General features: G+C 42.8%; 1 protein-coding gene across 5 annotated transcripts in view; it reads left to right on the top strand.

Moving 5' to 3' along the window:
- The window catches only part of LYPD6 (LY6/PLAUR domain containing 6), a 123709-nt gene that overhangs the window by 79288 nt on the left and 28229 nt on the right, over positions 1-16192 (top strand). For 3 of the 5 annotated variants that reach the window (XM_034654560.1, XM_034654558.1, XM_034654556.1), the window contains one exon: positions 12655-12709. The exons of the other annotated variants lie outside the window; for them this stretch is intronic. The gene's annotated coding sequence lies outside the window, so the exon portion shown is untranslated. The remainder of the gene's footprint in view (positions 1-12654; positions 12710-16192) is intronic. 5 annotated transcript variants of the gene reach the window in all.

Here is a 16192-nt window from a genome sequence, read left to right on the forward strand (position 1 = left end):
TGGGTGGCACAGCGGTTAAGCGTCTGCCTTTGCTCAGGGCGTGATCCCGGCGTTATGTGATCCCGGCGTTATGAGATCGAGCCCCACATCAGGCTCCTCTGCTATGAGCCTGCTTCTTCCTCTCCCACTCCCCTGCTGTGTTCCCTCTCTCGCTGGCTGTCTCTATCTCTGTCACATAAATAAATAAAAAAAAATCTTTAAAATCTTTCAAAAAGCCAGGTTATAGTTTGAGGTGTTTCTTGAAATTATATATATATACACACACATATATTTTGTTGTTGTTTTATTTTCTGTTCGAAAGATATTAATGTTCTTTGAGAAATCAAGATATTTGCCTTTAGTAAAGAATAAATATATTAATAAAATCTTTTCAACATAACATCGTACCTTCTGCATTTCTATCTCTTCTACTTAATTATGATTTTCTTGATTAGAAGGGCTTGATTATTCAAATCTGAACCTCCAGACATAACAGAGGGTTTGACTCATGTTACATTCTCAAATATTTCTTGAACAAGACTGAATTCATTGCTTGTTTGGTGAGGTTAATACAGTCTGTAGTAGCATGGGGTTATGAAATCCTTCATGAACTAAGAAGACAAAATCGAAAATGTAATGGTGAAGTTCCTTAGGAGAGGACTGCAGCTCTTAGACACATCACCACGCACTGAGCCTCCAGCATTTGGACCTACGAGGTGTGTTCCGTGAGGGTTATTGTTGAGGTCCTTAGTGTGTCTGAGGGTGGTGGACAGAAGGTGGCAGGTGTGAACAGTAGCAGTGAGGGGATGTTCTTTGTGTGACCTCCTGTTAGGTTTTGTTTTAATTTTGAATTGGTTTCTAACCTTTAAAATGCAGCAATCTCACAATAAAAATCTGGATTTCTAAGGGTTTTGAAAAACTCAAGAGAGGCCTCATGGCAGTGTTCAGCTGGAGCCGAGTAGTGACTGCTTGTCACAGATGGACACATTCTAGACCCTGTCACCGTCTAGGGGGAGACACTTTGTGGGATGTGTACCATACAGGATCAGTGTGTGGAGCCCTACCACTTGGTATAGGATAGGGTGAAGCTACACTCTGTAGTCAGGCAGATCCCCTTGAACTGGGGCAAAAACAGAAATAGTGAAAACAGGGCCAGGCCAACGTGTGCTGCTTATCCTGGCTGTCAAACCTCAGTCCCCAGACGGAAAGCAAAGGGGAAAAGGCATTCTAGACAGAGGGAGTAGGATAGGTTTTCCTAGGCTTGGATGCAGAGAGTAGCATGCACATTAGCGGTGTCTGTGGAGTGTTGAAGACAGTGAAGCAGATGCCGAGATGGGATTAGACGTGTAAGAGGTGTATTATACGCCTATGAGAGAAATGGGGACGGGCTGGGGGAGGCTGGGAGAGTTGTCAGAAGCGGGGCAGGCCACTCCTTGAGAGGGAGGGAGGGAGCATAGGAGAGAGGGAGGGAGGAAAGGAGGAAGGGATTTTAGCCTAGAGTGCAATTCCCAGAAAGTTTACCATGTGCCGTTGGTACCCTCGAGCCAGTCACCTATCAGAGGAGTCTCCTGTATTCTCAGAAAATGAGCCAGCTTTAGTATCCCTGCCATCCCCCTTGGCTAGGAGCAGCCTTTGGAAGTGCGGCCTCAGTATGAACGTGGTGATGGATTTTGGAGTGCAGCTGGGTCTGTAGGTTAATTGTGCTCCCTATAGTCAGAGATCATGACGCTTGTTCTCATGGCTGCTACAGTCTGCCCTTTGTGTCCCACAGACCTTCCTCTCTATGCAAATTCAAGGAGGAGCACCCCTGTGGTTCCTGTGGGCTGCTCTTCCTGAGGGGGAACTCAGAAGACGAAGGTTTGGTTGGACAAATTATATCCCATCCTTGCTGCAATTAATTTGGGGGCTGCAACGGCTACTCCTCCTCTCCCTCCTACAATATCCATTCTGAATTTCTCAAGTCCTTGATTATCACCTTGGTAGGTCTTGATGGTTTACCTAACAGTGTGACCCAAGTCTTCATTCCTGGAGGTCTGGAACATTGGTCATCATCCCCTTTTCTGACTGGGGCTGCTGCAGGTGTGTTTTCACAGCCACACTGGGGGAAGGGGGTATCAGGAAGCACCTCTGAGAATCCCCTAGCTTTCATTTGGATTCCTCCCTGCTTTCGTTGTGTAAAATTAGCCTTGCCTCTTCCTGCTATGTAGGACCATTTATCCCTGCCAGTATGGCATTCTGTTGGCCATTGGACACAGATAGTCCCAGGTGTCCTGGTGGGAGCTGAAACTTGTAGTTTGGTGGGACCTTGCCCTGTCCTTTGGTAAGATTGTGCCCCTTTGTAAATGAGGACCTTCCATATCACAGAGCTCAGAGTTGCATGGATCCCTGGGGGTGATGCTAAGAGGGGCCAGTCATGCTTCTATCCCTTTGTTTTTGGACTCATCTGTTCTTCCTGGTTAGGACACAGCATCATATGGAGGACCCCGACCTGATGTGTATGTTGCCTCCTGAGGCTGGCACCCCTTCCATTCAAAGTATTGCCTCTGAACTGGTGCTTCATCTATACCTTCTGAAGGCCGTTCCAGCATTTGGTGAGGCCAGCTACATGGTCTTGGGCTCCATGCGCACCCCCTTTCTGAGGAGTGGGTCCCGGTGAGATGCTGTGCTGTACAGGATTCCATGCCTGTGCGTCAGGCATTTCGTAAGCCCCCAGGCAATGATGCTGGCTGAGGTTCTGTCAGGTGCCTTTATGAATGATTAGGTCTAATAGAACCCAGCTACTAACGGGCAGTTCTGAATGCACGATTACTTGTTAGCACAGACGCAAGCATTCTGTCTTTAGCAGGCTCAGCAATATGCCAGGGGCTGTTTTTCAAAAGGGGTGTGCTTCTCTGCTGCAGATGGCATGGCCTTAATGCAGAATCCTTTTTGAAAACTGTTAGAAATATTGGAATGAAAAGAGACTGGAAATAGGCAGACTAGTTTAGAAGCTATGGCAATGATCCAACCAAAAATGAAGGACCTGAACTGAAGTTCTGGCCCTAGGCATGATGAAGAAGATGGGACTGATTTGAAAAGTATTAGAAAGTAGGATCAAAAAGCCTGGGAAGATATTACATTATCAGGAAGAGAAGAATGTCCAGAACTATTCCGGGGTTTTGGGATCTGGTGAGTAACAAAAAAATTTTCATGTGTTACATTTTTGTTGTTTCATTTTGGAGTAGAGTGTCCCCAAGCACCATACCACTAAAAGAAACTTGAACTGTGCTGAGTCAACAATGTTAATGAGCTATATTTAATCAGCTGGATCTTGAACTGTATTTCAGTATTAATTTTTCTTTTTTTTTTTTTTAAAGATTTATTTATTTGACAGAGATAGAGACAGCCAGCGAGAGAGGGAACACAAGCAGGGGGAGTGGGAGAGGAAGAAGCAGGCTCATAGTGGAGGAGCCTGATGTGGGGCTCCGATCCCATAACGCCGGGATCACGCCCTGAGCCGAAGGCAGACGCTTAACCGCTGTGCCACCCAGGCGCCCCTCAGTATTAATTTTTCTTGAATCAATTTCTTCTTCCAAAGATACTGAGCTGGAATAAACCAGAAATATATTGAGCCAGAACATCAAATATTGTTTTCATCTGTTTTGTTTACTCTATAACCCCAGAATGTAGAATACACAATAAACATTAGACATAGTAAATATTTATTAAATGAATGAATTCTCCCAAATAAGCCAGTATTTAATTTGGAGTTTATGATGCTTTTTTGGGCCATACTTAGGGCATGCATTATTAGTGGGACATGTTGAACTTGCAGTGTAAATTAAGATTAGAAAAGATATCTTGTTCCCAAGTCTCATGGTAAAAAGATGGATTGTATTGTCATGGGAAACTCGAATGTTTCCTCATTTTACCTAGACTTGATATTTTTGGCTTAATCAATCCTGCAGGAGGGAAGGACCAAGAGAAATTCTTCTCTTTCCTTCTTGATTACAAGCAGAGGAAAACAAGGGATTCAGGGAATTACTTACATCATAGCTTTATGACACAATTCCAGGGAAGGGAAACCCCCAACATTCTTCCTGGTCTACCCAGTGGAAGACAGGGTCTTTTCATTTTTTTCCCCCCATGTCTGAGTTTATTCTAAGAAAATAATGGGGAACAGACCATGTGCTACAGTAGCAAGGATGCTACTCATAGCATTATTTAGAATACCGAAATTTGGAACCCTCTCGACTGAGTAATAATGGAGGATTGAAAGTGGGGAATAGCCCCTTACAATTACCTACATTTTGATCTGCAAGGTTAAGATTTTATAGTTCAAGCAAACTGAAGTTAGGGACTCTTAATCTATAATAGAAACAGTTCTTGGGGCACCTGGGTGGCTCAGTCAGTTAAGTATCTGCCTTCAGCTTGGATCATGATCCCAGGGTCCTGGGATTGAGCCCCACATCAGGCTCCCTGCTCAGTGGGGAGTCTGCTTCTCCCTCTCCCTCTGCCTGCCACTCCCCCTGCTTTTGACCTCTCTTTCCGTCAAATAAATAAATAGGCTAGCCAGAGACTTCAGATCCTAGTAAGCATGAAAACAGGAATTGGAGCAACTAGTCATCCTGTATCAAATCCCAATCCTTTTAAGATCTTTGATTCAGTTCCTTTGTCTCTGGTAGGATTATTTTCTATGATAGAATCATGTTTTTGTTTTGTAACCTCTATGAAAGCGACCTGGCAGGATCCAGTGCAACAGCATAAATTATATGGTTTTGGTATTGGACCTATGTTATTCTAACTTAACAGAGTGAAATCAGGATGAATGTTTACTACCTTTCCTGTTTATTCCTAATGACGATTCTTTTCTTTTTGCTTTATCACCCCAGCTTTCCTTCTATGAATAACATCAGAATGAGTGCCTGGAAAGTCAGTAAAGATGGAAAATTTGCCACCTCTGAAGGGATGGAGAGGGGTCCCTTCCTGATCAGGGCTTAGCTTCACAATAGTAGTCACTCACAGTGGAAATGGCAGTGTGGGGGTCCCGAGGAGTTGAAAGCATCCCTGTGTCTCAGGGCAGACAAGGAGACTGAGCCACAGGGAGTTTAGTACTTGAGTTCACATGGCTCTTTGTAGCAGAGCAAGAGTTCAACTTAAGTCTGCAGTTTGCAAGAGCCATTCTCCAACACTCCATGCTGCCTCTGAAAATGTTGGCCTATTTGTTTCCTTTCTCAAAAACGCATCCTTCTCTCTTACTACCTGAAGAGTAATGGTTGTAGGCATATATTTGTCCCAGGAGAGGCCTCAAAACATTTTCTCTTTTGTTGTAAAATTTAAGTGTGCTGGGTCGGAAAGGTAGAGTGCACTTTAACCTTGAGTCTTTCAAGGGCAACATGGGACAATCACCTCATCAAGAGGATACAAACCACTTTGGGGAAGTCATTACCAACATGGCCAGGAAAAGCCTGTCAGGTTTGGGGCCAGAGCATCGGAGGAACCAGGTTGGAAGCTGTGGTCCTTCTATTGGTCACGGCCTGCTCATTTCCGTTTCTGGGTCCTCTGAGGAGCCCAGGAAGGATAGAGAGAGGAGACCTAGCGGAATACATAGCACTGACTATTTCGGACTGCTTACTAGTCCCTTAACTGAGTGCTCTGGGGAACTTTGAGCCTGGTTTGCCGCTGCCTTGGATGGATGGAATGCACCTCAGAGCTGTTTGCTTCCACCAACACTTGCAGAAGTAGGGTGAAGCTTCCCAAGCATTGCTGCAATGAGCATCACCCGGAGAGAGGTGTTGGGCCTCCCTACTGAGGTCACACCCCGCAGTGAAACTGTAATGCGGGAGAGCCATCATCAGCCATATGGTATGATCCCAGCTGATACCAACGTGCAGCAAATTTGGAAATCTTGGCTCTTCTTTGACAACCTCATTCTCTCTCCCTTACAGTCTCTCTTCTTATCTTTCCCTGCACCTCCTCTCTCCAGGTTTGCACCTTGACTCTTGCTCCCCGAGGAGGGCCAGTGCCTCTCTTCCTCGGAGTCCTGCCCAGCAAAGCCCTTTTTGTGCTCCATCCAGAACACACACCAAACGGCACGCAGCCAGGATGGTCTTCTGTGGGTGGCACCTGCGCCCCAGCGTCCCCTTCTTGGTGTCGTTCTTGTGCTCGCTGGCTGCCCCAAACCTCTTCTGGGTCTGGCTCTTTGTCCATCACCCTGTCCCAGATGCTGTGTTCCTCCTAGGTCGGGGCTTCCCCAAGTGGGTTCTGCTCACTCCTGGCCACGTGCCAGTTATGTAGAAGATTTAGAAATGTGTTTTCATTTCTTGGGGCCCCAGGTTTCTCATCTGTAAAATGGGGTAATAATAGTGCTGACTTCACAGTGCTGTGGGGATTCAAGAAAGCACTTAGAGGGTGTCTTGCTCATGGTGGGGTGAGCCTCACAAGACTGCAGAAGACTGTAGGTCAGAAATGCTCAAGTGGTGGTGATTTCGTACTGTTCCGCCCTATGCTAGGTGCGCAGTAAGTGCTAGTCGTTACTGTTATTTTCCATTTTATTTCATTAGTATATTTAATTTGAATGCAATTTTATTTATATTTGGTAATGTTGTTTAGCTTTAAAGCTATTGCATGGGGTTTAAGCAAAGGAGCTTCGTCCTAGTTTTCTATCTGTGTATATGTAAGAAGCATTATAATTGTTATAATTAGGATTAATTAGTTGAGAGTAGGGATAGACGAGATTCTGTCTGTGAGAAGTTTTTCTCTTTAAAGGAGAAAGCGTTTGTCACATTTGAGAAATCCTGTCTAGGCCTTCCCGATCGGCCTCACTTAGTTCATTTGCCCTGTGTTTTTATCCTCACCTGAAGATGCCGCTCTTAGTAGAGATCAGCTAAAAAATCTGGCAAGCAACCTGGTCTTTTGATTTCTCCTACAAGAACACAGAATTTCATAGAGGACTCCTTCCTGGACTGGCAAGCTGAGGGTTCTGAGCCAGCATCTTGACCCAAATGAGTAACCCGATGCCTTGTTAGGACCCTGGGGGCTGATTCTGAGAATGCTGTCAGCTAGCAGGCATGTGCTAGGTATGGTTCAAAGTGCTTATGCGTATTAACTCCTTTAGTCCTCCTAAGGGTCGGATGGCATAGGTGGTATGAATGCCCCTATTTTGCAGATGAAGAAATTAAGGCCCAGGGATTAAGAAACTGGCCCAAGGTTATCCAGCTTTTAGTGGCCAAGTCAGAATTATAGCCTGGGCTGGTTCCAGAACCCGTGCTCCCCAGTCTTTCCAAGCAGTACCTGTTTGTTCTCACAGTCATCCCAGGAGGTAGGTAAAAGTGTCTGGGATTGCCAGGCTCTGGAGCTGGTTACTTAATGCCCTTTTTCCTCCATTGCCTGGGACCTGATCAGTGGCCTGGACTGCTGGGTGTGATCTTTTCGCTCCCTTTACAAGGTGGCCTCCTTTCCCGTCCAGCGAGAAGATGAAGGGGTTTCTTTGGCCCTTCTTGAAATAGTTCAAAAAACATGTGTTATCTAAAGCTTGGGGTTTTCTCTCAGCCTTAATTTCTCCTTTGTCTTGGGGGCGCCCTACATTCTTTCTCCATTCAGTGTCCTGGGAGATTTGCTCACAGGCGGTGCTGGAGGGGGTCCCAGAGGGATGGAGTTATTTGGTTGGTTGACTGTTTTCTCCAGCTATAATTCCACTTCCCCAGTTTTGAGGCTGGCCTTTGTTAATGTGCTGTCTTATCTACTTTGTTTTTTTTTCCTTTCCATAAGAGTGTACTAACAGCATGTATTTCTGTTTATTAACCTAACCCCTTTCAGAGAAAAAGCAAGAGTATTGTTACTCATAACAAAAATTGCTTTTGCATTACTGTGGCCAGTGGTGGCTGATCCAGGGTTTTAGGGAGAAACTCCTTAAGGAAATCCTTAAGGAAAAGGATTCATGAATTAATCATCCTAAAATGAGGAACAGGGCCTTGGCAGGGGCCCCTACAATCAGGGACCCTGAAGCTTTCCCTTCACTACATGGTACGTCCACCTCTGTCTATGATACTTTGGAATTTTAACATCCTTTGTTTCCTCTAATCCCTCTTATTTCCAGTGTCTTATTACTAGTATAATTATTTGATAATTCATATGAACCTAGATCTTAACTGGGTCTCTATAAAATGTAACGGGTCATCCTTGTCTCTACATCTCCCTTTTTCCCCTCTTCCAGATAAGCTGTCCTGGTTGGTTGCAAGGACTGTGGTCCTCAGGTTGGGCTTCATTGGTAAGACCTGGTGACCCCGTTGAGGGCCGGTGTAGGGTTGGTGCAGTCACTGTGTTACCTGGCTCTTCCACCTGCAGTCTCACCAACGTGTGGCCTCAGTTGTAAGGACAGGAGGTCAACATCGCCCCGTGATCACTCTTGACTAAATGACTCAGCGATGTATCATCTCTCCCTTGCATACAAGGCAAATCAGCGTTTCCTCCCATGTACTTAGCAACCTTAAGGGGATTTTTAAGAATGACACCGATGATTTTAGTAATAGGGCACTCTTAATGACAGTGCGTATGACAGATAACGCTGTCTCTACCTGTCCCGTAGAGCATGATGAATGAGTGAATGAGCTAGTAAAATAGAGAACAAGGAGGGCAACTGGGGAACAGAGATAGGAAGGCTCAGTAATGAGCAGCGGAGAGGAATAGAGGGTGTCCTGCGGCTCTTCAGTATCCGCAGTCAGGGAGCGGCGTCTCCTTAGATACCTACATTTCCTCATCCCCAAGAAGCTACTCAGTGCTTCTTCTCTAAGAAGGGAGTTAATGTAGATGCAAAAATAAAAACAGTTTCTATTATCAAGGACAGTCTTCTTTTATTAATAACTTCGACATCTTTTTCTGCCTGGATGAATACGACTATGTAAAATCTTATTATATTCTGTTTTGCTACAATAATAGACTTCTTTAATAACCGTTATTTATGGAGGCTTGTAAATGAAGACGGTGCATTACAAAGGAAGAATTCACACCTCAATGATACTGAGTCAGGAGGTCATCTGATACATTGCTCTGCCTTCACACCCAGGGGGAGGAAATAGTTAGACTGTGAGTTTTCACAGACCCGGATACCCTTTCACCAAAATGAAACCATAATGGTCTTTGCACTCTCAGGGGACGTGTTGTGCTCACGGTATTTGCTGATCAGAAATTTGGAGGATGAGTGCATGAATAGATTTGCTTTTGGAAACATATTCTTTATTAAATGAGAAAAATGGATTAAGATTTAGTACTTAGCTACTAAGGAACCCAGTGATTTGAAAAATGATAGCCATAGAATTTTTACCTAAGCCACTGTTTTGATGTTGGCTATTTGATTTTATTTATTTCATTTTTCCCACAAAAAGAGAGAGTACAGGCTGGCTCTCCTACCTTGTAAGAAATTTGGAAAGGGTTCTCCACACTTCTAAAGCTAGCAACTACAGTTTTCTTGAACTTGAATTATAAATGGCTAACTGGAAACAACTTTCAAAGCCTTTGGACAAAAACTTGGTTGGGGTACAGGTCCGTGATTCATCAGTCTTATATACTGTATGTTAACTAAAAAATAAAAAACGTGGTTAGGATTCTTGGAACCATGGGCAGAACCCTACTCTATGCAAAATAGGAAATAATACTTCATGTGGATTGGTTCTTCTCAGTCCTGGGTGAGAATCAAGATTAGGTTAAGTGAGTGTTAATAAATTGAAGATGGGAATTAATAATAATATGTACATACATTTTGAACTTCCACATTTTTTGGAAGGTTTCTAGGATGAAAATTCCTAGAAAAAATAAAATATGACATTCTTAATCATATAGACACATTTAATAAAAGACACAGAGCAAAAATTTCTCCAAACCACCACTCCCTTCCAGGTAAATAAAAAATGGCAGGCTGGAACTGAAATGTACCTAGTGTTCCATTCCAGCCTGGAGAGTTCTTTGGCTCCATCCCCTTGTGGCTGTTTGTACTTCAAAATGCCTTCTTATCAGTTCTCTTGAAACTTCAAACTGATTGAGGAAGCAAACAAGCAAACAGCCAACAAATGGAAGAGAGTTAATATAACATCTTTTAGAAATGTGAATATACTGTTGGGCATACTTGGCCAGACATCATTTATCCTTCAGGAATTGAAGCATTTTTGACGCAATTGACCTTTAAATGAGATTGGGGAAAGGTACAAAGGCAGATTTTCCCTATAACTCTAGCCTTGCCAAGGGGTTCCAGAAAAAGAAATACACATTTTTTAAAAAGCATTGATTTTTATGCAAGTAGATCCTCATTCATATTGGGCTATGATCAGATACCTCCCTGCAGCTTATGGAAATGAAACATCAGTGTCCATGAAGTCTGAAAGATGTAATCTCTGAGTAGTTCTCTATTACCGACATTTTTTAAAACGTTTTTTTTTTTTAACTAGGCTCCACACCCAGCGTGGAGCACAATGCAGGGCTTGAACTCATGACCCTGAGATCAAGACCTAAGCTGAAATCAAGAGTCAGATGCTTAACCAACTGAGCCACCCAGGTGCCCCTATTATTGACAATTTTTGAAACCAATTCTAACCTTTTTGTTGATAAGCCTTAAAGGAGTATTAATGTCAAAAGCATATATGTTAAAAGAAAAATTTAAGCTGGTGGCTGGCCCCTTTTAGAAGACGCATGAATTGGTCAGAGCTTCTGGTTGCAAGGGGCACAAAACCACCTCAGACTAACATGGGCAAAAATGTTTATTGGTGGTACCTTATGTTTTGATTTGTAAAGTTGTAATGGCATGGCATTCTAGTTTTTGAGAAGGAAATCATGCCAACAGGTAACCTCCCCACCTTCTGGCATTTGCAGAAATACTCATTTGAGCCATCATTAGCTTCATTTTGCACTTTCAGGTTAATGAGGTTACTAGAAGTTAATATTGTTAATTGTAGGGACGTCTGTGTGATTTTGCGGGGCCAGAATTCAGTTCTTTTTCTTCACATGACAATACCTATATTTTCCTTTGGGAAACCAATACCTGCCCTATTCTCAAACCATGTGATACATGAAGTTGACACTATGCGTTTGTCCAAGAGATCTGCTAATGACCCAGCTCTGGCCAGTTGGAATGCCACACTTCCCTGGCCAGTTGTGGTTCAAGGATGGGTCATCCTTATTTTTTTAGTTCAGTTTTTTTTCCTTTTTTTTTTTTTTTCTTTTCTTTTTTCTGAAACAGTTGGGAAACAGTCTGGGAATGCTTCTGAAGCTGCTGGTGGCCATGGTGTGGGAAGACCTGAATGAGAATAAAGGCAAATGAGAAGAGTAGAGTTGAGGGCTAGAAGTTCCTGATAAGAGGATTAAAAGTCTAGCCATTTCCAAGCTGGACTGGCAGATGAGACAGTAATATTCTTCCCCTTCTCCCTCTACCCCTATTTTGGTTATAGCCTGTTTGATTTGGATTTCTGTACCTTGCAACCAATGTGAAAAACGGGATTATCTTCATGAGTGGCATTATAATTCCTAGTTAGCTCTCCTGCACCAGTTCCTCACATTCCAGATATCTATTGCTACATAACAAGTCACCACAAAATGTAGTAGCATAAAGTAATTATTATCATTTTTATCTCTCCTTGGTTATGTGGGTCAGGAAGTGGGAAGGGCTTGGCTGGGCAGGTCTCACTTGCAGTCTCCATGCAGTTTTAATCAGACCGTGGCTGGAGCTGGAAGGGAGCAGGCAGTGGGGCGGGAGCAGCTGGGGGCTAGCAGGACAGTACTGTCTCTTCATGAAGTCTCAGGAGCTCTGTATGGGCATTTGGGCTTCCTCACATCATGGCACTCAAAGCACTCAGACTGCTTACGTGGCTGAGTGTTCCAGAACACTGGGTGTAAGTTGAAGTACCTTCTATGACCTAGCTTCAAAAGCCTCGAGTGTTATTTCCACCATACTCTGGTCAGCTGGTCAATAAGGTTGGGGAGAGGATATAGACCCTACCTCTCAATGGAGACATGCCAACGAATTTGCAGACATGTTTGTAAACCACCGCCGTGCTCTAAACAGTTCTCAAATTGTGAGAAGTCACTATAGTCAGAATGGAATATTGAAGCAGTCTTAGTTTTGTGAAGACCTGTCTTTAATTTGCACTTTTGGGAGCTGGGTTAACTTTCTCGAGTCATTAAGACACCACCAAGGCTAGATGACACATGTCTAAAATTAAGTCAAGATTTCTTATGATCTTTCAGGCTTCAGAATTTCATTTTGTTCCCATATTAGGCGTTTCAAACTTCAACATGAATATATTAGAAAATGCTTAGATTTACATTACTTCTCTACTTCACAATTGCTCGTATATTGATTTAGTACTGAGATGTGGTCATTTGGTAGTTGGTACCTCAGTCAACGTAGCATCCAGAAGTGGTTGATTGTTTCAGTGACCAGTTTAAGGAGTTGGGAGTATCTTATTTTATGGATAAGAAATATGAAATAGCAATGGGGTGTTGTATGAAATAGCAATTGGGGTGTGGATTTGTAAAACTTGACCTGGGTTATGGGTCTATCACTTTGCCTCCCTGACCAGCGTTAGAAATCCTCCTTTATACTAAGTATTACTATGGAGTAAAAAATCAGAATGCAACTCTTTTCAACTTTCTCCCAAGTGGAGGAAGTCAAATAGATCTCAAACTAATTTTTTTTTTCTTCTGTTTCAGAATGTAACAAGTAATCCATTGGAATAAAACCGGCAGTTGAGTAACTCATGCAAAGGTAATTTAGAGCACAAATTAAATCTGTCAGAGTGGTATTAGATTTGCAAAAGCTCATAAATAACAAATGAAAGGTCACAGAGCTGTGAAAATGAGAGTGTACTTCTTCATAAAGAGAACCGTAGTCAGGGATGGGGTCCTCAGTGCATATTCAAATAGCAGCACATAAAATGGAAATGCAACATCTTTTCTAAATGTCTAGGACGGTCCAAAGGCACAATGGACTCCAGAGAAAAGCGTCGAAGTCCTAGAAAAGACCCTTCATATTACCTGAGCATGTCCAGCATCATATTTGGGAGGCATAGGGATTAAAGCTTCCTTGCCTACTGAGAATCTGTACAGAAAAAATACATCCCCCTCAGCCAAGCCCATATTTCAGTAATGGTTAGACTAATTGTGAATGCATGTAACTCATCTTTCATATTTTAGTTCCTAGAATACACTAATAGAGTGAGTAGTGTTTCATGATTTACTGCAGGGATGTAAGCAGTTGGTGGTGATATTAATAAATAGTTCTGCCCATTCTGTTTTTTTATGGGAAAGAGAGGTGGAAAACATAGCCCTGGCTACTACAAAGTAAACAAGTTCTTTTACAGTGCATTGTATGAAGATTTTTTTTCTTAGTGCTATGTTGGGCTTGACTTGTGTAAGGGAAGAAAATCTAGATTTATAAAAAGTAATGTGTGGGCTTCATCAAAATTAAAATTCTCTTATGTCAAAGGACACCATCAAGACAGTGAAAAGTTGACAAAGAGAAAGGGAGAAAATATTTGTGAATCGTATCTTTGAAAAGTGTCCAGAGTCCAGAATATAGAAAGAACTCTTATAACTCAACAATAAAAAGACAGTAACCCAATTAAAAAATGAGCAAAGTATTTGAATTGACATTACTCCCAAGAAGATCTACAAATGGCCAGTAAGCACATGAAAAGACGTTCAGTGTCATATCACTTGGGAAATGCAAATCAAAACCACAATGAGATACCACTTCACGCTCACTAGGCTATGATAAAAAAAAATTAATGAACATAAGGATTGGTAAGGATGTGGAGAAATTGGAACACTGGTATTCTGCCAATAAGAATGTAAAATGGTGCAGCCACTGTAGAAAACTTTGGCAGTTCCTCAAGTTAAACCCAAAGTTATCATAAAACCCTGCAATCCCACTCTTAGGTATATACCCAAGAAAACTGAAGACATATGTTCACCCAAAAGTGTGAACATGAATGTTAGAGCAGCTTTATTTCTAGTAGTCAAAAAGTGGAGGCCACTCAAATGCCCATCAACCAATGAATGGATAAACATACGTGTTATATCCATATCATGAAATATTATTCAGCCGCAAAAAGGAATATGTCTGCATTCATGCTACTGCATGGATGACTCTTGAAAACATTACACCAACTGCAAGAAGCCATACACAAGAGGCTATATGTTGTATGATTCTGTTGAATTAAAACGTTCCCAATAGGCAAATCCATAGAGACAGAAAGTAGAGCAGTGGTTGCCAGGGTTAGGAAGAGAAGGGAATTGGGAGTGGCTGCTAGTGATACAGGAGTTCTGGAGGGGTGATGGAGATGGTCTGGACTAGGGGATGGGTTATACAATACTACGAATATACAAAAACACTCTACTGAAGTAATACACGCTGATCAGAAATTTCTGAGCCTACAAGTGAAGCAAAAAGAAGAACATGAAAATTATCAGAAATCCTAAACCATTGTGGTATCTATCCTCTCAGTCCTTCTTCTAATCATATATAAGCCTCGAAAGTCCATATTTCCTTTTTTTCTAAAGAAGGAACAATTTCATGAGTAAATGTATTGGGGTCATAAAGTTTCAGTTACTTTAAGAATTTGGAAATTCTACATTAAACACGTGTGAGGACACGACTTCGGAGACATGCGCCTTCAAAGGGGTATAAGATGGTGTGCCCTTGACCCGTGCTCTCTCGACATCTTCTACACAAGTACAATCTAATGCGGATAGGTAAAGGTGGAGCATGGGCCATACGTATAGAGTAGCTTGGGGGCGACATGGGGAGAGTGTAGACGGGCATCGCCCATCTGTTTGCTTCGTGGCTGAAGGATGGCAGGAAGTCACCTGGGTCTGCGGGAGCCTCTGCGGTATGAAGATGTCGGTGGCAGAAGGTACCCGCCCCGTCTCCCAGCTGCTCTGCCCCTGCCTGGCTAGCCATGGGGCAGATGTTGGGGTGAAAGAGATGTGTGGATTTCCAGTAGTTCCAGAAATTGTTCTGTTTCTTTGATTTAAGGAAGGGGAGCTGTGTGTTGAACCCAAATTCATGGCACCATATTTACTTTCACTTATAGCACAACATTTACTTCATAGTTACCTTGACTCAGAAAACTACATTGACTTTTAAACTCTATTTTGAACAAAATGATAATAGTAAAAATGTTAGGAAATATTACACAGATTTCCTGTGTGACAGACACTGTTCTTAGTGCTTTACTCTGTTACTTCACATCATTCTCAAAATTTTGAGGTAGGTAGTATTATCCTCATTTTGCAGATGAGAAAACTGAGGCACAGAGTGGTTAAGTAACTGGCTCAAGTTTGCACAGCAAGAAAGTGTTGGAGCGAGGTTTCGAATCCAGGCGTCTAGCCGTCACTTCTGTCCATTACTCACACATAGTAGTACACGCGTGCTGTGCAATGAAGGCTCGTGGCTGGGTACGTTTCATTTCAGATGACATGAAATAATGCATACTGCTTAATACTAGTACCGTGCAGAGGGAGACCTTTCAGTCAGTAATGGGAAGGAATACTGTGGTCGAGGGACGCTTTAATAAAAGCGTGCTGCTTGCATTGTTTGGTGCACGGGAAGTACTGGTGCTGACAGCAAGTTTCACATTACGAAGAACCTAGGTTGGCAGCTAGTTGATATTTAATGTTAGGTTGTATCGAAAGAAAACCAGATAGCTTTCCTCGCCTCCCCTCTCACCCTGGGCTCGGCTGTGGGGAGCCGGGGGCTGCTGAAGCAGGGCAGATTCCTTCCTCAGCTGCAACCCCAGCTGGCCAGGGTGGGTGTAAAATGAAGCACCACTAGATTCATTGAAGATGAGATTATGTTTGTCTCTGTCACCTGGCAAACGAAAAATAACATTAGTATGGGTTTGTTCATCATATCTTTTAAACAAGTGCCTAGCACAGTGCCTGGCAGTCACACTTACTAAGGAAACAAGCAGCTCATTCCCTTCTGGAATGTGCATTCCCCCCGGGCAACCAAATGTAAGCAGAAGATGGGGAGTGAGCATGAAATTGGCAAGGCTGGCATCATCAAGCCGCTACCGGGTGATAAGAGTTCCACTCTTATTTCCTAATAGTTTGTCTATTTTTAAAAAATAATGAACGCATCAGTCCATCTGGAGTTAATGTGAGTGAATTGTGTATTTGGTTTTGGTTAATCTTCCCAGTTTTTAATTAAGTTATCAGAATACTATTCAGCTAATATTTTCCTATT

This window comes from Ailuropoda melanoleuca, chromosome 2, assembly GCF_002007445.2.
Source record: "Ailuropoda melanoleuca isolate Jingjing chromosome 2, ASM200744v2, whole genome shotgun sequence".
NCBI classification, from domain to species: Eukaryota; Metazoa; Chordata; class Mammalia; order Carnivora; family Ursidae; genus Ailuropoda; species Ailuropoda melanoleuca.